Source organism: Peromyscus californicus, unplaced genomic scaffold (genome assembly GCF_007827085.1).
Source record: "Peromyscus californicus insignis strain IS unplaced genomic scaffold, ASM782708v3 Scaffold_12__1_contigs__length_115047231, whole genome shotgun sequence".
NCBI lineage: Eukaryota > Metazoa > Chordata > Mammalia > Rodentia > Cricetidae > Peromyscus > Peromyscus californicus.
The window spans coordinates 48,428,301-48,448,060 of record NW_026294413.1 but is presented as its reverse complement, the minus strand read 5'-3'; the positions used below and the strand labels follow the sequence as shown (position 1 = coordinate 48,448,060).

Sequence of the window (19,760 nt, the reverse complement as noted above, 5' to 3'; positions counted from 1 at the left end):
GTGTTTATTTTTGACCTGCTTGAATACACCAGAACATCATCGGAGAGTTATCTGATGCCGTGATTTGAACCTTTCAGAGGTGGGGCCTGTTAGGTCACAGAGTCACCATCCTAGGATGGGAGGACCGCGGGGCTCTCCAAATGAGTAAGTTCCCTCAGTACCAGGTTGGTAGAAATCAAGTCCATCCCACATGGTTGACCTCTTCTGGATATGGCTGCTTCTCTTTCCTTCCCCCCGGCCCCCCTGTTTATAACTGCTTGAAATCTACATCAGGATACCTGCACTGTACTGCTTGGAGCCTGCAGGTATCAGAATCACAGATTTTTAAAAAGCTCTTCGTGTATTAACTCATTTGCTGTGTGTATGCACATGTGTGTGCTTGGACAGAGTCTGGCGTCTGCTGTCTTCCTCAATCTCTCTCCACCGTGTTTATCTGGTGCAGAGTCAACAAGCCTGGAGTTTGTCAATTCAGGTAAACTGTCTGGCCAGCAAGTTGCAGGGATCCTCCTGTTCCCTCCTCTTCACAGCTGGGAGTACAGGCACACTCCCCATTGTCTGGCTTTTCAGAATGTAGATTCCCGGGCTCAAACTCAGGTCCTTGTGTTTGATCCATAAACACTTTTGCCAACTTAGCTGGTCCCTCTGGCCCCCAACTTGTTTCCTTTCTGAAAGTATTTTACTGTGGTAACACAGAATGAATTTAAAGCCATTATTTTGAAAATGAGTAAACCTTTAATTGTAATTGCGATCTCTAGAGTGCAGATTGTGAGTTTCTATGTTACGATGAACCTACAAATGAGTTCTGTCGACACAAAACCATGCTTCTCATCTTAAGGGGAATAAGAGATCGTTTATCCTGGAGACATTTTGAGTGAGTGACTACAGCCCAGGAACACAGATTTAGGTTACTCCAAATGCCATGTTCTGTCATGGTAGCAGTTTCACAGTTTTATAGAACAAAGAAAGCCATAAATCAAGGCAAGTTTAAAGTACATTGATGGATATATCAGAGCGGTAGGTACAGCAAGATGGGGGAGGCTTTTCTATAGCCCCAAGATGTTATCTGATGACGTTGTTCTTAGCGTTTGGGTTGGTGGAAGCTGGTGGGTTTGCTAAGCTAAGGACTCCAAAGTTATTTTTACCTAATAGTTATAGGATGTTAGTTCTGACACAGGGGTAGACAAGGAGTGGCTGGCTGGGTCTAACACTAGCCCAAGATAAGGTAATTAGCCTCTGGATTTGTAATGTTCCAACTGATCCATAGTATAGAAGTTTTAATCGGTCAGTTCTTATTCACAGTTCTAGCCTGTGTCCTGTTCTTATAAAAAGGTGTAATATAAGATGCTGAGCATGTTCTTGCCAGCAGCATTATGTGACTTAATGTCTTAGTTACTGTTCTATTGCTGTGAAAAGACACCATAACCAAGGCAACTTTTATAAGAGAAGGCATTTAATTGGGGAGGCTTGCTCACAGTCTCAGAGGGTGAGTCCATAAGCATCATGGTAGGGAGCAAACAGGTATAGAGCTGGAGCAGTAGCTGAGAGCTTTACATCCTGATCCACAGACAGCAGGTAGAGAGAGACACTCGATCTCTGTCTTAGGGTTTCTATTCCCATGAAGAGACACCACGACCATGGCAACTCTCATAAAAGAAAACATTTCATTGAGGTGGTGGCTTACAGTTTCAGAGGTTTAGTCTGTTATCATCATGGCAGGGAGCCTGGAGGCTGGGAGTATGGAGGTGTACAGGCAGACATGGTGCTGGAGAATTCTACATATTGATCCAAAGGCAACAGGAAGTGAACTGAGACACTGGACGTGGCTTGAACATATATGAGACCTCGGAGTTCATCCCCACAGTGACACACTTCCTCCAACAAGGCCACACACACTCCAACAAAGTCACACCTCCTAATACTGCTGCTCCCTTTGGGGGGCCATTTTCTTTCAAACCACCACAGTCTGACATGGGCTTTTGAAATTTCAAAGCCCACTTCCAGTGACACACTTCCTCCAACAAGGCCATAACTCCTCCAACAAGGCCACACCTTCTAATCTTTTCCTAACAGTTTAGAGGTTTGGGACTAAGCATGCAAATGTATGAGTCTATGGGGTGGTAGGGCATTGTCATTCAAACCACCACATTTGATTTTATTAACTTCCCTTCATCTTACTTACAACAAAAAGCCAGAAAGTTTACTTTATATTTAGCATGATGTTTTCAATATAAAACTGCTACTGCAGTGAATTCCAAAGCATTGATAAAGTTTAAATCGTCTTTGGTTGACATCCAAAAAAATGGAAAAAAATCATAAAAACATATTTACAGGTTAGTTTTTTTATAATCACTTCCACTGCCATGGAAAAATCCAATGAGCTCAGTGAAGAGTCCCTAGTTATTGCTTCTGTCTCCAACAACTGTGTGCGTCTGTGTGCACGTTCATGTGTGTGCAAGGAGGTACAGATGCGCACACTTGCCTGTGGAAGTTAGAATGAGGTCAAGCTCAGTTGACATTCCTTGGGATGACCATGCACTTGATTTTTTGAGACAAAACCTCTCCCTGAGACCTGGAGCTTGCCTACTGGGGATGAGGCTAGGCTGGCTGGCCAGTATGACCCAGGGATCTATCTGCCTGTCTCCTCCTCCCCAGAGCTGGGATTACAAGCAGATCCCATCACACTCGGGTTTGTACTTGGGTTCTGGGAATTGAACTTGGGTCTCCATGCTTGCACATCAAGCGTTTTATAGACTAAGACATCTTCCCCAGTCCTCCAGCAAGTTTAAAAATCATTTTGATAGTCTTGGTCCTAAACATATATAAAGTTTTCACGCATAATATAAAACGAGGAAATTTATTTGGAAAGAAATCAATCCCTGGAAAGAAATCAATGGTTGAAAAAAAAAATTCCTGGTTAAATATAATTAAAACAGTGGCACTGATAATAAACTTAACGTGAGTTTCTTTCGTGCAGAACTCAGCAACCACCAAATGTAAGAGGCATGGGGCAGGATGTGAGGGAAACCCAGGGCCCTCTCTGTGTCCATCATCTTCACAGGACCTGATGTGCCCACCATGCAGGAAGCTCCTGTGGTAACTGGTTTGGGGTCTGTCATCCCAGATCTGTGTCTGCCCACCATGCTGTGTCCAGACTCCAACACAGGGATGGATGGGCCTGCAACAGAAAATTCACGGCTGTTCGCTGAATCATAAGGAGAAGCCTGACGAGGTTGGTCTGCAAATCGCCTTGACTGTCTACCACATGAAAAACCTCGTTCCCAAAGAGTGGGAGGAACAGCCTTGGCCAAGGTGGGCAGGGTCCCTGCTATCAATAATTTTATGTTCCAGTGGGAAAAGACTTCTTAAAAATAAATAAAGAAGTGGGGGTGATATGTACTTACTTCACGTAGCGATATTTTTGAGAAAACATTGAAATCTTTTTCTTTCTTGATCTGATCAGGCTGCTGAAGTTATATGACACCCCTCCCTATACCTGGACAATATTAAGATCATGAGACTGGCAGGAAGCTTCCTGGTAGGCTGGAGCCCAGGGGAGGGCAGAGGAGCCCAGGAGCAAAGGAAATGTTCTTTGAACTAAAAATGAAGCACTCTGTGCTGAGCACACAGCGATTCCCGAAGTCTCTGATAGCCCTGAGTCATGTGAGACGGATCCAATGACCTACCCCACGAGGGGATGGAAGGAGCAACAGACACAATTTAGAGGGTGTGATGTAAGTTCCAGGGCTCCTTTGATTAACACCCCAGATCCACAGCTCTCTGCCTAATCTCTTTGAACTGCTAGGGTCGCAGTTAGAATAACTCCTTCTATTTCTCTGAGTTGCATGTAAATGTTTCTGCGTCTCCCTGGAGACCCTAGGGTAGCCCACTGTCATTTCTCTCCCACTAATTGGAAAACCACATAAGAAAATCAACATTGCCGATTCTGTAAGAACTTGAATGACGAAGCAGCCTGTCCCACATTCCCTCGCTCCTCTGTTCTTTGACTAAATATGCTGTGTGACTTGAAAGGATGGACGTTGGGGCCTACTACATGGCCTTGAGGTCATCAATTTTTCATTATGTTAAAACAGTAATGTCTTTGTTGAGAGAGGTCATTTGTCCAGAAATCCCTTGGACTCCCATGGGCTGGAATAGAGGCTTTACAAGTTTAAATGACTCTCTTTGGGGATATCCAGGCATCCGATTCATTTGTCCGCAGTGGAATTAAGTTGCAGCATCAGGAGGAGGCAGTGTGAGCATAGGTGACCCCATGTGTCTTCACTCTTTGTGTTCTGTGCTATTTCACACCTGACGTTTGCAGGGTCTCAGGATGTCATGGCTGTGTGTGGCGATGGAGGCCATGTGGGGTCCACAGGAGAAGAAGGGCTTGAAGTTCCCTATGCAGAACACACAGTGGAGCCTGACTCTGTTACCACCCCAGGTACTGCCTCCCTGATGTTCAAACAGGCCACAAGGTCCAGAGATTAGTTGGCTAGTCAGCCTGTTTACAAGACCCAGCCACCCACAGGACTCCACTAAAGAAGGAAAAGCCATGTCACACATTCCCAGCCATAGGTGTCCTTTATCAATCAAATGACAACGTTGGAACCCAAAGACTACTAACCCAGAATCTACTGATGGCCTTACTAGTGTATCCCTAGAATCTCCAGTTAGTGAAGGGTGGGGAATGGGCAGGAGAGTGCCTGATACTGTGTTATGTTTTTTCTTAGTTCGGTCATTCCACATTACTTTCTCTTGCCTTAACTTAAGAGATATTAAAATATTCCAGGCTATTAAAATAGTGAACATCATTGGTAGAAATGTAGTAGAATGATGTTTTTAAAGCATCATATCTAATACCCTCAGGAAAGGCATTAATGGAATTTTAATGAGAAGTCAGCCTACAGTCATTCTGATAATTCTCTTAACTGCAAAAACTGTCTAAATAACTGGCAATCACAGAGATGCACATAGCTAGCACATAGTTAACATATATACATAGCACATGTATAACTAAGAAAATCAACCCACAACTAGACAAAGATGGTTATTTTTGCATGAGCGCGGCAGAATGCTAGTTGCCAAATCTGTCGAAGGCTTTACAAAAGGGAATGTATTTTTTTTTCTTAGTGGGTTTCTAGTTTGGGCAAATTTACATGTGACAAAAGGAGATGCCTGTGGTACACACAGAGTCACTTTCTATGGCTCAGTACAGGACACCAAGAATGTTACTGCTTTCTCTTTACTCAGAATGACACCTGAGCTAGGAAACACAGGCCTTAAAACCCAGGAGCTACCAGCAATGTGCTTCCAAACCTGGGTACTTGAGGGGGCGTGCCCCAAAGGGCATAGTATAATAGAAAGGCCCCAAGGCCACACCATTTTGTAAAACCTTGTGCTTTTATTTTTTAGGAAAACCGGATCTCTCTCACTTTGTCACCTTGCAATGTTCTAAAACTATTGATGAGAAACTTGGCAACATAAAACAATGATTTATATCCACAGGTTTTTAGGTAAGGAATTTGCAAAGACCAGAGTAGAGGTCTTCCTTTATTCATGATATCTGGGATCTCTACAGGGGTGACTCAAAGGTAGGTAAGAGCACTTGGGCAGGGGTGGAGCCATGACAGCTAAGGCTGGCAGAGATGCTTCCAAAGGGGCTTCTGCTCTGGGTCTGGTGCTCGGTTGGGAAGACTTAAGAATGAATTTGTTCTCAGACAGAATGTCCATGACTCGGGGGTCCAAGAGTGAGTCTTCACACAAAACAAGCGGGAGATGCATGGCATTTAATGTCCCACCCTTTGAAGTCTCACACAGTATCACTACACTGATCCCAAATCACACTCAGATTCAAGGAAGGCCATAAAGGCTATCTTCTGATGAGATAGGTATGTGTCAAAAGACTTTTGACTGCATGTTAAAGCTGTTACTAAAGTCACCCAAGAATCATGCTCATTTGTAACCCTGGGCTCTTGAAACCTAACAGAGGTCTTTTCACAACTCAGCCCAAGATAATGAGAGTACCAAACAGTATGACGTGGGTCTGTCTGGGAGGCTGGAAGATATCAACAAAAGAAACCTACCTCTCATCCCCCTGAAAGAAGGACTGAGTACAGTCAGTCTCATTCCCAGTAACACCCAGACCGCTGTGGGATGCTCATGCAGGGCTATTGAAAATAAGCAGAAATTGACTTTAACTAATCTGCATCTTTTTTTTTTCTTTAGGTTTTAAAGTAATGGAGATTGAACTGAGGGCTTTCTGCATGCTAAGCACATGTTCTACCACTAGGCTACACTGGTAGCTCTTACCAATATTTTTCTTGTACCTAACTCCATACCAGAGACAGTAGCTGCTCCTAGGTCAGGAATGAACAAATACAAGCCTCCACATCAGGCTCAGATCAACCCCAGTACTCATGAGAAGGCCTTGGTTTCCAGGGTACTCCTTCACTGGGAACACTTGACTTCCAGTGTCCAGCATCTTCCAGGTGCTGTCTTGACCTAAATTTAGGTGACTGTCTCCTTCTACTCTATCCAGAATTCTGTGGCTAAAGCCCCCTAACTTTGATAGCCTGACAGAGGCAAGAAGCTATTCACCATTCAATATGGCCTGCAGGTGAGAACACAGATAGGAACTGATGGAGGATCGGTTAGGCAGGGTACCATCAATCAAAGTAAGCAGGCTCTGCAGACCACTCATGAGCTCACTTGACAGCCCACAGTGTACTGAGATGCTTCTTGTATTGATTTTCAAACATTTGCTCTTCTTCCCTCTTCTCGCTGTGGCTTTGTGTTGATTTAAGTCTAGCAACTTCTACTTTTTATGGGGTTTTTGTATTTATTTTTATGCATGGATGTTTGGCCTGAATGTATGTCTGTGTACCACAAGCATGCCTGGTGCCGGAGGAGGCTAGAACATGGTGTCAGAATCCCTAGGACTGGAGTTATAGACAATTGTGATCCATCATGTGGCGATGGGAACTGAACTCTGTGCTGTTAACTGCTGAGCCATCTCTCCAGCTCTAGCATCATTTGATTTGAATAGTGAAGACTCTGACCACCCCTCCCTCTCCTCTCTACCTCACTCCCCTCCTTCCCTTCCCTCCTCTCCAACAGTTATTTGAACCACAGGTGTCCGGACTTTTGATATTGTGATGTGACATTGTTGTATACAAATGTGTTGGGACACATTCATAGCTATCCTGGGGATGCATGCAGCCCATGGGTCACAAGCTGGAAGGGCACTAGGGAAACGTCAATGACCAAAACAGACAATTTGATTCTGCCTAGCAGCAGCAAAAAAAAACCAAACAAACAGTAAGTGGTATTCAATAGTAAAATGTGGAAAGGCTGTGGGAAAATTGGAGCTGGCAAGAAGATTACAAACACCAGTGTGAGCCAGGTGGTGGTGGTGGCGCAGCCTTTAATCCCAGCACTTGAGAGGCAGAGCCAGGTGGATGTCTGTGAGTTCAAGGCCAGCCTGGTCTACAGAGCAAGATCAAGGACAGGCACCAAAACTACACAGAGAAACCCTGTCTCGAAAACCAAAAAACAAAACAAAACACCCCACCAGTGTGATGGTAGAGTTTGAATTAAATATTGAAGGATGAAATTAGATGGAAAAGATGAATGAAGAAGTAAAGGAATGGAGTTTTCCATAGAACCACTGAAGGAAAGATGTGTGCCAGACTGAGCACAGCTGCATCCTGGGACAGGTCCCTGGCTTTATGAATGAATAACCCAGACACTAGTGTTTCGGGGCAGATGGAAGAGAGCACATAAAAGGGCCTGGGGTTCTAAGTTTATTCTGGAAAATGACGGGGAGATGAAGTTACTGTTCTTTAAGGTACCACATAATCTAACAGATTCTCAGAAAATTACTTTGTCTGCCTTCCTGGGGACAGACTAGAGAGGAGGGAAGAGTGGGATGAAGGAGACCACTTACAAGGCCATTACAGAGGAGCAGGAGAGAGGAGATGGAGGCCAGGATAGGGAACCATTCACACAGATGTAGCAATGTGGTCAGCCTCAAGACAGGCCTCAAAGATAGGCCGTGAGAACTCGTGGATTAGATATGGAGTGTCTGAGAGGATGGCATTAAGGGGCACCCCGAAGTTTTGGACTGCTCTGGAATAGATGAGAGAAGACAAGAAGTACTGCTGAGACCTGTTAAGTTAGAAATACCCGCTAACTGTCCACGAGCATATGTCCACTGGGCAGTTAAACAGCATGGACACTGCCTCCTAAGGAGATAGCCTAGGGCTAGCCCTCCTGGAGGATGCTGGGAGCTAACAGGTGATTGGCAGCCCAAGCAGCTCCCCCTAAAGATATGAAGCCCTTTAACCAAGGAAGTTAGGTAAAAGGACATCTAACTCTCAGCTCCAGACGCAGGACCCCTCCCCTTTGGCGGCAGACCCATAAGGCGTGGGTCTGCCGCCAAAAGATAAGCTTATCTCCTCCAAGGGTCTGTGAGAGCCCAGGGAAGTGGACACACACTCTGCCCTCTTATAGCTGAACACAAGGAAGGACAGAGAGAGTCAAGAGTTACCGTTAGTTAGAGGAAAGACATCAGCCTGTAAGGTTTTAATGTTAACCTACAGAAAGTACAGGAAATATAGAAAGAGAAAAGCAGGAGATTCCTCTGCAAATGTTCTTGTTTGTGAGGTTTACTGGGAAATTGAGTAGAAAACTGAGGGAATTGAGCACCTACTTAGGTTCCCAGAAGTTCTACAAGCCCACCCCTGATTCACAAGCCTTCCAGGGTATGAGGCTCCTCTCTGTGGGCAATGGCCTTCAGAAATCATTTCAAACACTAAGTTGTTAGTTTTTAAACATTAGGATCTTTTGGAACTTGTCAAAACTTAGGCTCCTGGATGACATCTCTAGGGACTTTGATTCAGGTGATTTTTCTGGAAGAAAAATCCTAGGAGTATCAAGCCATGTGAGCCATCACTACCATGACCATAGATAGACGGACAGATAGATAGGCAGATGATATATAGATAGATGGTTAAATAGATATAGATAGATAGATAGATAGATAGATAGATAGATAGATAGATAGATAGATTCTCAATAGCAAGACTTAGTTCTCTATGGAAGGCAAGCCTCCAGGGAAGGGTCACCCATCCACAGCTGTAGACAAGGAGAAAGAGAGGGACTACCAGGACACTGGACTTGCTCTTTGTAGGGGGCCCAGCCAACAAAGCTTGAGGGGCTTTCGTTTCGGTGTCCGTCTAATTCCTGGAGATTTGCTGGTGTACTGAGAACACGTGTATCTGCTTCAACCGAATGTCATGGTTACACCTTTCACTCTAATAACAAATGTGACTTAAATCGTTTTTCTAGAAAATGCAGTGAGTGTATTCACACAGCATTTACATATCTGTTTCTCTTCAACAACAATGGAATGGAAATTTTTACTTGAGTTGAACTCTCTGCCCTTCCTGTTTTTAAAAGTCTTTTTCTTTTTTAAATCATGCTATTTTCTCTCTCTCTCTCTCTCTCTCTCTCTCTCTCTCTCTCTCTCTCTCTCTCTCTCTCTGTGTGTGTGTGTGTGTGTGTGTCTGTCTGTCTGTCTGTCTGTCTGTCTGTGTCTGTGTGTGGGGTGGGGGTGGCTGTACAAGTGCCACAGTATGCACATGTGTTTAGGTCAGAGGACATCCTTCAGTACTGGCTTTACTTCTTCTACTGTGTAGGTCCCAGGGATCAACCTCAGGTTGTCAGCCTTTGAAAAAATCACTTTAACCCACTGAGCCACTTGCCCAGCCCAGTGAGTTGTCGTTTATATAATTCAGCTGCTACAACATGGAAGCCCACTGTGGGCTCCTATGGCCTGTCTTGCACTGAAAGTCCTTTGTTCTGGTGAGCTGTGTGTATTTATTGAGCCCTAAGTTTAGCCCATATGCTGAAATGTTAATTATGGTTCCTTGAAGGGAAGGAGGTTGTCATGTACACATGTGTCCCAAACAGAGCTGTTATGACTTTACTATCATCAAAATAAAAGACCAGGCCGTGGAGGACTCTGCATTCTTTATTTCATGTATGCCTAAAGGGACCAACTTTCCTGAGCACTTGTTAACCATAAGTTCATGAAGGAAGGAGAAATGGATCTGTCCGACATCGTAGGATTTGACCCTGCATCTATGTGACTCCAAAATCAATTCCTTCTCCTCTTCTTCCTTGTAGAAAACATACCAAGGTCAGCCACATTTTCAGTTCAGCATTGTACTCACCACTGTGACAAAATACCCAAGAAAAGCAACTTAAGAAAGGTTTGTCTTGGCTCACAGTCCCAGGGTACAGTCCATCATGGCGGACAAGCACAGTGGCAGAAGCTTGAGGCCACATTGCATCATGGTCCATACCGGATCTTGACCCATGGGATGGTATTGATCATAGTTAGATTGGGTCTAGAAACTCCCTCAGAGACATCCCCAGAGGTTTATTCTAAATGCCATCAAGTAGATAACATTAGCCATTACAAGCATTTCCCCACAATCAGTCACACTAAGGAGAAGTGGCAGATCCCTTTATCTCTGCTGCTACTCCTGGTCACTTCAGAATCACCTTTGACGTAAAGTCTCTGGTAAAGAGCTCCATCCCCCACACACCAGAAGCTGTGCAAAGGTTAAACACTCTACGGCGGAGAGATAAGAAAGGAACCACCTGGAAACCCCCTTTTGCAAAAGCATCAGCAGCAAATGAACACAAAATGTTTGCAAGCACATCTTTGCTCCTCATCCTTTGGCGCCATGTATTCATTCAACCTTTTAAATCACAGGGAAATAAACACTTCCCAATGACTGGTCTACTGCCAACATAACAGCCTCGCTGTTAACAGTCCCAGGACCTCAGTAGATTGGGGAGGAGGGAAGGAGAGATACAGAGAAAGAAATGGATGGAGGAGTCATTGAAATCAAGAGAACCGCTCCATTGAGTGCTTCCTGATCTAATGTATGTAAGTCAGATGCAATAAAGGCTGGCTGGCACTGATCCTTGTTCACTTTCTGTAAGTCCTCAGGTCCGGCGGCTGCCCTGCTCTCCTCAACTGCCCCTGAGAACCACAGTCAAAGCTCAGGCCTGGTTTTTCCACCTGTTCTCTGTCACCTGGTGCCTCCTCAAGCAACAAGAAACAAGCTATTTTTTCAAAATGATTAGTACATTGACTGTTTTCTGAAACCCTTTTCCCCATCCTTATTCAGACTGAGAGATAAGAGGTCACCCCTGCTGTGGGCCAGCTCTTTCTGGTCTCCCATGGTTGAGTGGAATAGGGACATGTAACTGGTTTGAGCGCATGAATTATTTGGCTTTTACACTTATTTATTTAGTGTGCCTGAGTGTATATATGTCTGGGCACATATGCTGAAAGCGGTTCTCTCCTTCCATCATGTGGGTGCCAGGGATTGAACTCGGGTCCTCAGATTTGGTGGCAAGCACCCACACCCATCTCACTGCCTTATGAGAGGTTTTCTTACTGCAACATACTCACACTTGAACAAATTTGCTTTGTCGCCGTATTTTTAATCCTGAGAGGAACGGTAATCGAGAGCAAGGAAGTCGGTAGTTTCGAGACGACAAGATGCTTCCACCAGTGTGGTCTCTGATTCTGAGGAGTGGCAGATACTGAAGATTCCTGGTGTCTGGGGGGATAGGAGAAGGGAGGGGAGAGGATCTTGGATTGGTATGTAAAATGAATGGAAATTTTCTTTTTTTTTTTAAAGATTTATTTATTTATTATGTATACAGTGTTTGCCTGCATGTATGCCTGCAGTCCAGAAGAGGGCACCAGTTCTCATTATGAGAGCCACCATGTGGTTGCTGGGAATTGAACTCAGGACCTTTGGAAGAGCAGCCAGTGCTCTTAACCACTGAGCCATCTCTCCAGCCTGGAAAATTTCTTAATAATAAAGAAATATATTTTAAAAAAGATTCCTGGTGTCCATGATAACACCCAGCTCTAGAGAACTGTCATATGAAGACCCAGACACTCTTCTCAAATCTGCTTGAATTCAAGTGCTGCCTGTGACGCTGGAGTCCGTGATTTTTCACGCCCGATACTCCAAAGCTCCCTGCAGAGACGACCGATAGACATCATTGCAGACTGAGAAGTAACAGGTGCACGTAAGAACAGCACTGCCCTTCCACCACGTCCCTGTTTCCACCAGCACGGGATCCTAAGTGTGCATGCCGGAGCCACACTGACCAGTAGCAGTCCAACTCCATCACTTCCTAGCTTCATAAGGATGTGTGGGCAAGTTGTTTAATGTCAGTTGTTCTCAGCTGTGAAGAAGCAAGATGATTACCTACCTCTGTGGGATAGTAGTGAGGAACTAACAAGGCAGAGACTGGGGAGGAGGCTCAGTTATAGAAGCGCTTGCTGCACAGCATGAGGACCTGAGTTTGGTCCTCAGAACCCATGTGAAAAGCCAGGCATGGTGGACCACGCTTCTAATCTAAGGGCTCAAGTTTGCTGGCCAGACAGTCAAGCTTAACCTGTTATCCCTAGGTCCCAGTGAGAGATGCTGTCTCAAAAAAAATAAATAAATAAGGTGTACAGTTCTGAAGGAGGGACTCCTGAGGTGTCTGACATATGGCCTCCACATGCTCTTGCCACTCCACGTAGTTAAAAGGAGATTTATTTAATGGCGTAACTTACAAATTAAGGGATAAGTAGGTTGTGGGGTCTGGGGAAGGTGTATCGCAGTCCAGCGGTGTTCTCTGGAGCTCTGCCAGGACAAGGAAGATGTAAAGTACCAGTAAGCCACGAGCCACGTGGCAAAGTAAAGATTAATAGAAATGGGCTAAATATAAGAGTAAGAACTAGACAATGGTAGGCCTGAGCTAGTGGCCAAGCAGTTTAAATGTAAGAGTCTGTGTGTTTATTTTATAAGTGGGCTCCAGGACTGGCAGGACTTGGCGGCGGGAGCTGGAGAGAAATTCTCCAGCAACATAGCTACACAGACATATGCACACAGACACACAGACACACACACACACACACACACACACACACACACACACTAAAAAGAACAAACAAATCAAAATGAGAAAAGAACTTGGACTAATGCCTTTCTCACATTGAGCATCATATAAACAGCAATTATTCATACTAACTTACTGTTAGTTGATCTGGACCAGGTCAGTCTTCAGTGACAGTGTCTCTAGTGGGAGGCTAGGAGATGAGAAGATAAAGGAAATAGAAATCCAGGCTCAGAAGGTCTTACACAAGCTATGTCTATGTCAAGCAAGCTTGTTAAGCAGTGCAGCATCTTATGAACTGTCTGGGGAGTGGGGAATGGGACGGAGTCAGCAGAAAGCTAGCACACAATGAGGTGAAGTCAGTAGGAAGCAAATCAAACGATGTCGCACAGGGGAACACAGGGTTTCTCGCGGGTAACAGAGACTGAGCACAAAACAGCCATGGGGTGTGTAACTCCAAGTCTCCTAGCCGGGGGAAAAAGCCAAGTTCCAGGAACTAAAACCTTCACTCCTTGGAGGCAATGGCGGAAGCTCCAGACTGGACCCCGCCAAGTCTGCCCCTGACCAAGAAATAACTAGGTCCCCTTTGTCCTTTCACCAGGGCCTCTGAGGAAGCCTTGGATCAGCCTCGACAGTATTACCACTAGCTACACTTATTTCCATCATTGAATAAACATCCTTTTGTTATTAGACTGATAAGTCTGAGTACGTATATATAAGGAATTTTTACGATCAAAACATTTTGAAGCAAAAATAGATTCTGAATATTATTTTTCCAATCCCAAAGTTAGCCGTTCAGATGGCTGGGTAGACTCCACTGTAAAGCACTGTGTTTCCACCAGTGGTACACACGTGGAGCGTGATCAGGAAGCACCCAAAGGGCTATTCTTTAATACATACGGAACCCTCAGGTCAGGTGACTGAAAGAATTTGCTAACACATTTGAAAGTTTCTTGCACTTCCACGAAATAAACATTCTCCAGAATTTTCAAGGAGATGTCACAGAAACTGCTTAGGGTTCCAAATACAGCTCGGGCTGTGTTCTCAACTTCCACCCTCCAGACATATGATCAAGCCACTTTGGTTACTTACAAACAAAGGCCACATAGGCCTCAGTTTTCTCTAAATCCCAAGAGACCAAGATGTCCCTTTTCACTTCAGCAGGGTCGCTATGCACAGATTAGCCCTGCCCCCACTTTTTTTCCCCTGTAGTTCTGGCACTTGGATATCTGGGGATTTGCTGATTCTTGCAGTGTCTGGAGACTGGGTCCCAGCAGAGATCCACAGTATGAGACACCATTTGACAACCCCCCAATACCACAGACCAGGTATCAGATGACAGGAGAGAGCCGCTGAAATCAGTGAAGTTAGCCAGTCCGAAGCTCACTTACCATGCTTTGCCTTGACTATTTTGTGGCAACCACACTCAAGACCCAGGCCCATGCTCTCCTCTCTCTCTACCTCCTGACTGACCCTGATCTTCCCCAGGAGGCTGTGCATGGCACTGTTCCTCCTCTTGGGATCTATGGGCAACTACTTCTTCAGTGGGAGCCATCTTCTTCTACCTGTTGGCTTTGCCATACCCGCATTTTCAAATGGTGGACATGTACATGTTGTGAGCATTGTATAAAGCGCAAGTCCAAACAACTTCTTGGGGAGCTTTATGGACTGTCTTTGGTAATAGCCATGCAGCTAGCAGATGGGCCAATTCTCCCTTTACATCATGGCGTCATTGAAAAGATTAACAGCTTAGAAATCATTTTGTGAAAGTTAATAATATAAATGTGTTCTTGCAGATCTTTACTGTGTATCTGGAATGGACCAGGTTCGTGATGATTGGACACTGGATCATAGCTGAGACCACCAAGAGCTTCCAGTACCAAGAAACAGTGTTTCCTGAAGTGTAACAGTAGTCATTGAGTGGTTATGGGTCATGAGTGGTAGGGAGGGGAGCTCAGAGGACTCCAGCAACATACAGCCAGAAAGAAAGCAAATGACACTAAGAAAATTGTCTTAGTGTTACTATCGCTGTGAAGAGACACTGTGACCATGGCAACTCTTATGAGGAAAACATTTCATTGGGGTGGCTTGCTTACAGTTTCAGAGGTTCAATCCATTATCATAACAATGGTGAGGAGCATGGCGGCATGCAGGCGGATGTAGTACAGGAGGAATAGCTGAGAGTCCTACATCTTGCAGGCAACAGGAAGTTGACTGAGACAGTGGGCGGTATACTGAGCAAAGGAAACCTCAAAGCCCGCCCCCACAGTGACACACTTCCTCCAGCACAGCTACACACTCCAACAAGCCACACCTCCTAATAGTGCCACTCCCTGTGAAATTATGGGAGCCAATTACATTCAAACTACCACATTAGCAAATGTAAAAGATGGATGAAATTCTTCCTCTCCATGAACTTCTCCTCTTGCCTCCTGCTTCCTTCACCTACTCAGTCACCTCCATTTATTAGCATTTACCTTATACACCCAGATTTTTTTTTCCAAGACCAAGCACTGGCCCCTTCTGGGTCATGAGATACAGAATGTTCCTGACCCAGCAAAGATGGAATCAAGAAAAATAGGTTACTGGGCTGGAAGTCTTTCACAGCAGAGGAGGGATTGCCTGGCGGGATGTTCCAGTAGAGGACAGGTGAGCAAGGAAAGCCTGCTGGTCATGCCTGGTTTTCCCTAGCTCTTCCCAACTCGTGTTAAAAACAGAAAGGAGAAGTATGCCTCGTAGATCCTTTTAACTGGATGAACCCTCCAAAGAAATGTTCTATTCAGTAGGTCACGGCAGCAGAAGTAAATGTGTGCCACTTGCAGGCTGAGCATGTGTTTGGGTGGAGTGCTACAGAGCTGCAGAATCGAAGGTGATACCCACTAGCCACATGCGACTGGGAGAGCTTGATATGTGGATAGTTCAAACTGAGAGTCTTTTAAGTGTAAAAAATACACTGAATTATGAAGATTTGGTACTGAAAAATGCAACTATAACTCATTAATGTTTTAAAAATTAACAGTATGTTGAAATCATATAGGTAAAGTAAAATACACTATTAAACTTGGTCTCATCATTTTCATTTTCATTTCTTTTTTCTTTTTCTTTCTTTTTTTGTTTTTTGTTTGTTTGTTGTAAAGACAGGGGTTCTCTGTAGACCAGGCTGGCCTCAAACTCACAGAGATCCGCCTGCTCTGCCTCCCGAGCGCTGAGATTAAGGGTGTGCGCCACCACCGCCCGGCTCACTTTGCCTTTCTAAGGTGACTAGAAAACACTCACTTGTGTCTGTGATTTGAGCTTGTGGCTCACCCTATATTTCTGTTACACACACCTGCCCCAGAAGATTTTGTCTCCTCTGCTACAATGCTGAAGACACATGTCAGAGGTGAGAGCTGCGTGGAGATAATAATCACACACACATCACCCCCGCCCGCCCCCAGCCACCTCCACAGGACACACAGCATGAGCGAGAGGTAAATCTCTCACTCATCTAAATCTCTGAGCTTGCTCGCTACTCAATCTCTTTTAACTGGCACAAGTCAAACACCAGGAGCCAGTCTAAACGAAAGCAGATCGAGATGCTTAGCCCCCGCCCCAAAAAAGGCGGGGGGACTCAGGGGAATAGATATCAACTATATCATGATTTTTCTTATGGTCATTCCAGGACACAGCGTGCGCACACCTCCCCCACTCTCACCCCCCCACACACACACACTTTCAATTTTTATGTCGAGGGAGACCCAAACATGAAATGCTCTGTTTCCTCCCAGACCGCCTATGTCACGTGAGCACGTGTCTGGCACGTGGAGCCAGCAGGCTTGGGGAAGGCTGTGGACCTCCCACGCAGGCTGACGACATGCCTTACCTCATTTCAGCACACGGAACCCTGTCTGATATGTTGCTTTAGCGCTGACAGTCCCCATGATGCTTCATTCAATCCGTCGACGTCTTTGATTCACTCAGGCTAAGAGTACCGAAGAAACCATCCTTGGACGGACGGCTGAGGGGAACTCTGTGAAAGGACACGGTGCCCAGTGAGTGCTGAGCAAAGGGGGTCGTAGAGTTCAGGGGGAGGGGTGAGCGCTGCCTCTCCTCTACCTGCCACTAGCGTGGCTGTGCTATCACACGCGTTGCCTGTTTATTGTGGCTCAAAGTAATAGAACCCTTGACGTAGTTTAACCTTGGTATTTGCCTTTCTCACCCATCAGTTCAGAGGCAGGCAGTTTAGGGCTCGGGCAGGATCCACCATTGTTATCAGGGGCCAGCCTCTTCCTTCTGAGCTTCACAGCAGGTTCAGCTGTTGCCGCATGCTCTTAAGATACTGATTTTATGACCCAGGCATCATAGTCAATTTAAGGGGGAGCAGCTAACTTAGGCCCCGCCCTGTGTTAGAAATACTGGGACAGATGCTGTGGCCTCAAACTTGGCTTACGATGGAGAAAAGAATATGAGGGAAGGATGGTTGGTTCAGGCGCCATTAGCTTGGAGGAAGGAATTGCTTCTTCTTCCTTCTTAATAGGCTCAGACATCTTTGTTTAAGGAATGGCATTGAGTCTAACAGCCTTGCTTGAAGAGCCTCTGCTTCGGATTCCTCCCGGGATGTCCTTGGCCAGCTTCAGCAGTTATGGACAGCGTGGGCGACAATGCCTTAAGTGTTAGAGTGTGTGGGCCGCAATGGGTCTCCTGGGTCTGTGCCCAGACCCTTGCTGAGCCCTCCTCCTCCCCCCTCCTCCATCACCACCAGCAGCAGCAGCAGCATCCAAACCACAGGTTTTAATTCTCCACTGGCCAGATAATGGCCAAGCTTCTGCTTCTCCTGCTGATAGACTACTAAGGAAATACCAGAAGCTTCTAGAACTCAGCCTCCTGAAACCTAGACAGCACAGCCCCGAAGAAAACATGCTCTCACCCTGCCACCCTCCTTCTGGTTCTGGCAGTCAGTGGCATTGTCCAGCACTCACCGTTCTGAGGGGAGAGCTGCATCCTCAGGTTCAGCTAAGACAACACTCACGTGCCGCTCGGCCTGATAAATTGCCCCACAGCCGAAAGACCGGGTGCTAATTTAGTGTTCGCTTCTCATCAGCTGAAATGTTTTTATTTTTGGAGGGAATCGGCTAGCTATAATTATTATTGATCTCCATGACAACAATCAGAGAAAGCTTTCATGTGTCCCCGACAAGCAGGCCCAGAAATAGATGAGGTGTCCTGTTGTTTTGGGCCAATCACAGCTTCTTCTTGCCCTCAATTGATTTTATAGCTGACTTGCCATTTCAAGAACAAAATTAAGTTCTACACAGAGAATTTGGGTGTCTTAACCCTCACCCTCCCACACCCCATCAGCATTCCAAGAGAAGCCACTGGGGGCTTGGTCATATCCGTTTAGAGAAGGCCTTACCTGACTGGCAACAGATGGATGCTAATGGGATATTTATTTACAGAGTAAAATTAAATTGGAGCTGCATCTTAATGCACAATTTACATAATCAGCTTTGTTCTGAACTGATGAGCTGTTTTCAATAGCACTTGGGACCTTTCTGTCACAGCTGTCTCAGAGCAGCAGCCACTGAGAATGGAGATTAAGTAATTTCCTAAAGCTAGAAGTCTTGATGACACTCTATTATCCCATCCTAGAGACCTCATAATTTCTCTAGATACGGGCATGGGATCAAAGATCCATGCTAGTTTCTTGCTATAATATGGGATCAAAGGAAAGATGTTTAATTTGCAGTGGGAAAAGGTTAGACACATAGGTAGCCTCCACGTTCACCCGCCCTTCTGTAAGATGGATTTATAATGCCTTCCACTCCCCCATAACACTCATGTTTACCAGTGTGCTATGCTGTGTGCTTGGTGAACCCGGAGGAGGAAGTTCACTATAGTGCCCTGTACACATGACTCTGGTTCGGGGAGAGCAGACCTAAGGATCTGGAAGGAGCATATACTTCAGGGTACAACAGAGGGGGCAAAACTGGATCCTTCATAAACAAGCTGTGGTAAACTCTTACCGTTGCCCCCCTATACTGGCGCAGAAGACACTAAATGACCATTTATTTAAGGATGACCGTTCATCCTTCCAAATCCATTTGGTGCTGACCTACTCTATGAAGGGTAGCACTGTTTTCTGAGAAAAGTTCTAACAACAGACACTTGCTGAAAATTCAAGTTCTCTAAGCATGCTTTGGTCCAGGTTTCCTGTACCTCTAAGATAACTACGATTGCTCTCCTGGATTTTGCAGACCAAAAAATTGAGTCCTAGAGAAATAAAATAATTACTCCCAAACTCCTAACTAATTAAATGGGATAACCAGAGCTGGAACCTGGTCTGTCTGGTCCCAAAATACGAAGCACTTGTGCACCAGGCCACATGAAATCTCACATGGCAAACACTGTAGGCAGTTCTATTAGCAGAGATGAGGTCCCCTTTCCTAATAGAAATAAAGGATTTTTAAAATGAGATCTCCATCCCTTGGAGCTATAATTACTAACCTCGAGCACTGAGCAAACACTTCAAGTCCTTAAAAGGAAAATTGATCTGAATTATTTATCCCTCCAGTCATTCATTTATTCATCAGAAATGGTTTGCTCTAAAGTGCACCATAGTTAAAATCCAATGGAGAGATCAAATCCATTTCCCCTTGAGAGCAAGCTCTGTTCAACTGGATCTCAGCAAACTTGGGAGTTTGTGACAACTGGTTGTCAAAATAAGTCCTAATCCTAACAGACTGTTTTGTATACATGGAACCTGTTCCTGAATTCCACTGGGCTCATTAGAAATCTTCAAT

At 45.2% G+C, this 19,760-nt stretch overlaps 1 long non-coding RNA gene across 1 annotated transcript; it reads right to left on the bottom strand.

The window, feature by feature from the left end:
* Positions 1 to 10,013: 10,013 nt before the first annotated feature.
* On the bottom strand, positions 10,014 to 18,668 carry LOC128107881 (uncharacterized). The gene is made up of 5 exons (XR_008217236.1): positions 17,940 to 18,668; positions 16,844 to 16,990; positions 13,121 to 13,174; positions 11,492 to 11,642; positions 10,014 to 10,181 (listed from the first exon to the last, which is right to left on the bottom strand). It is a non-coding gene; the product is annotated as an uncharacterized LOC128107881 (long non-coding RNA).
* Between the last annotated feature and the right edge of the window lie 1,092 nt (positions 18,669 to 19,760).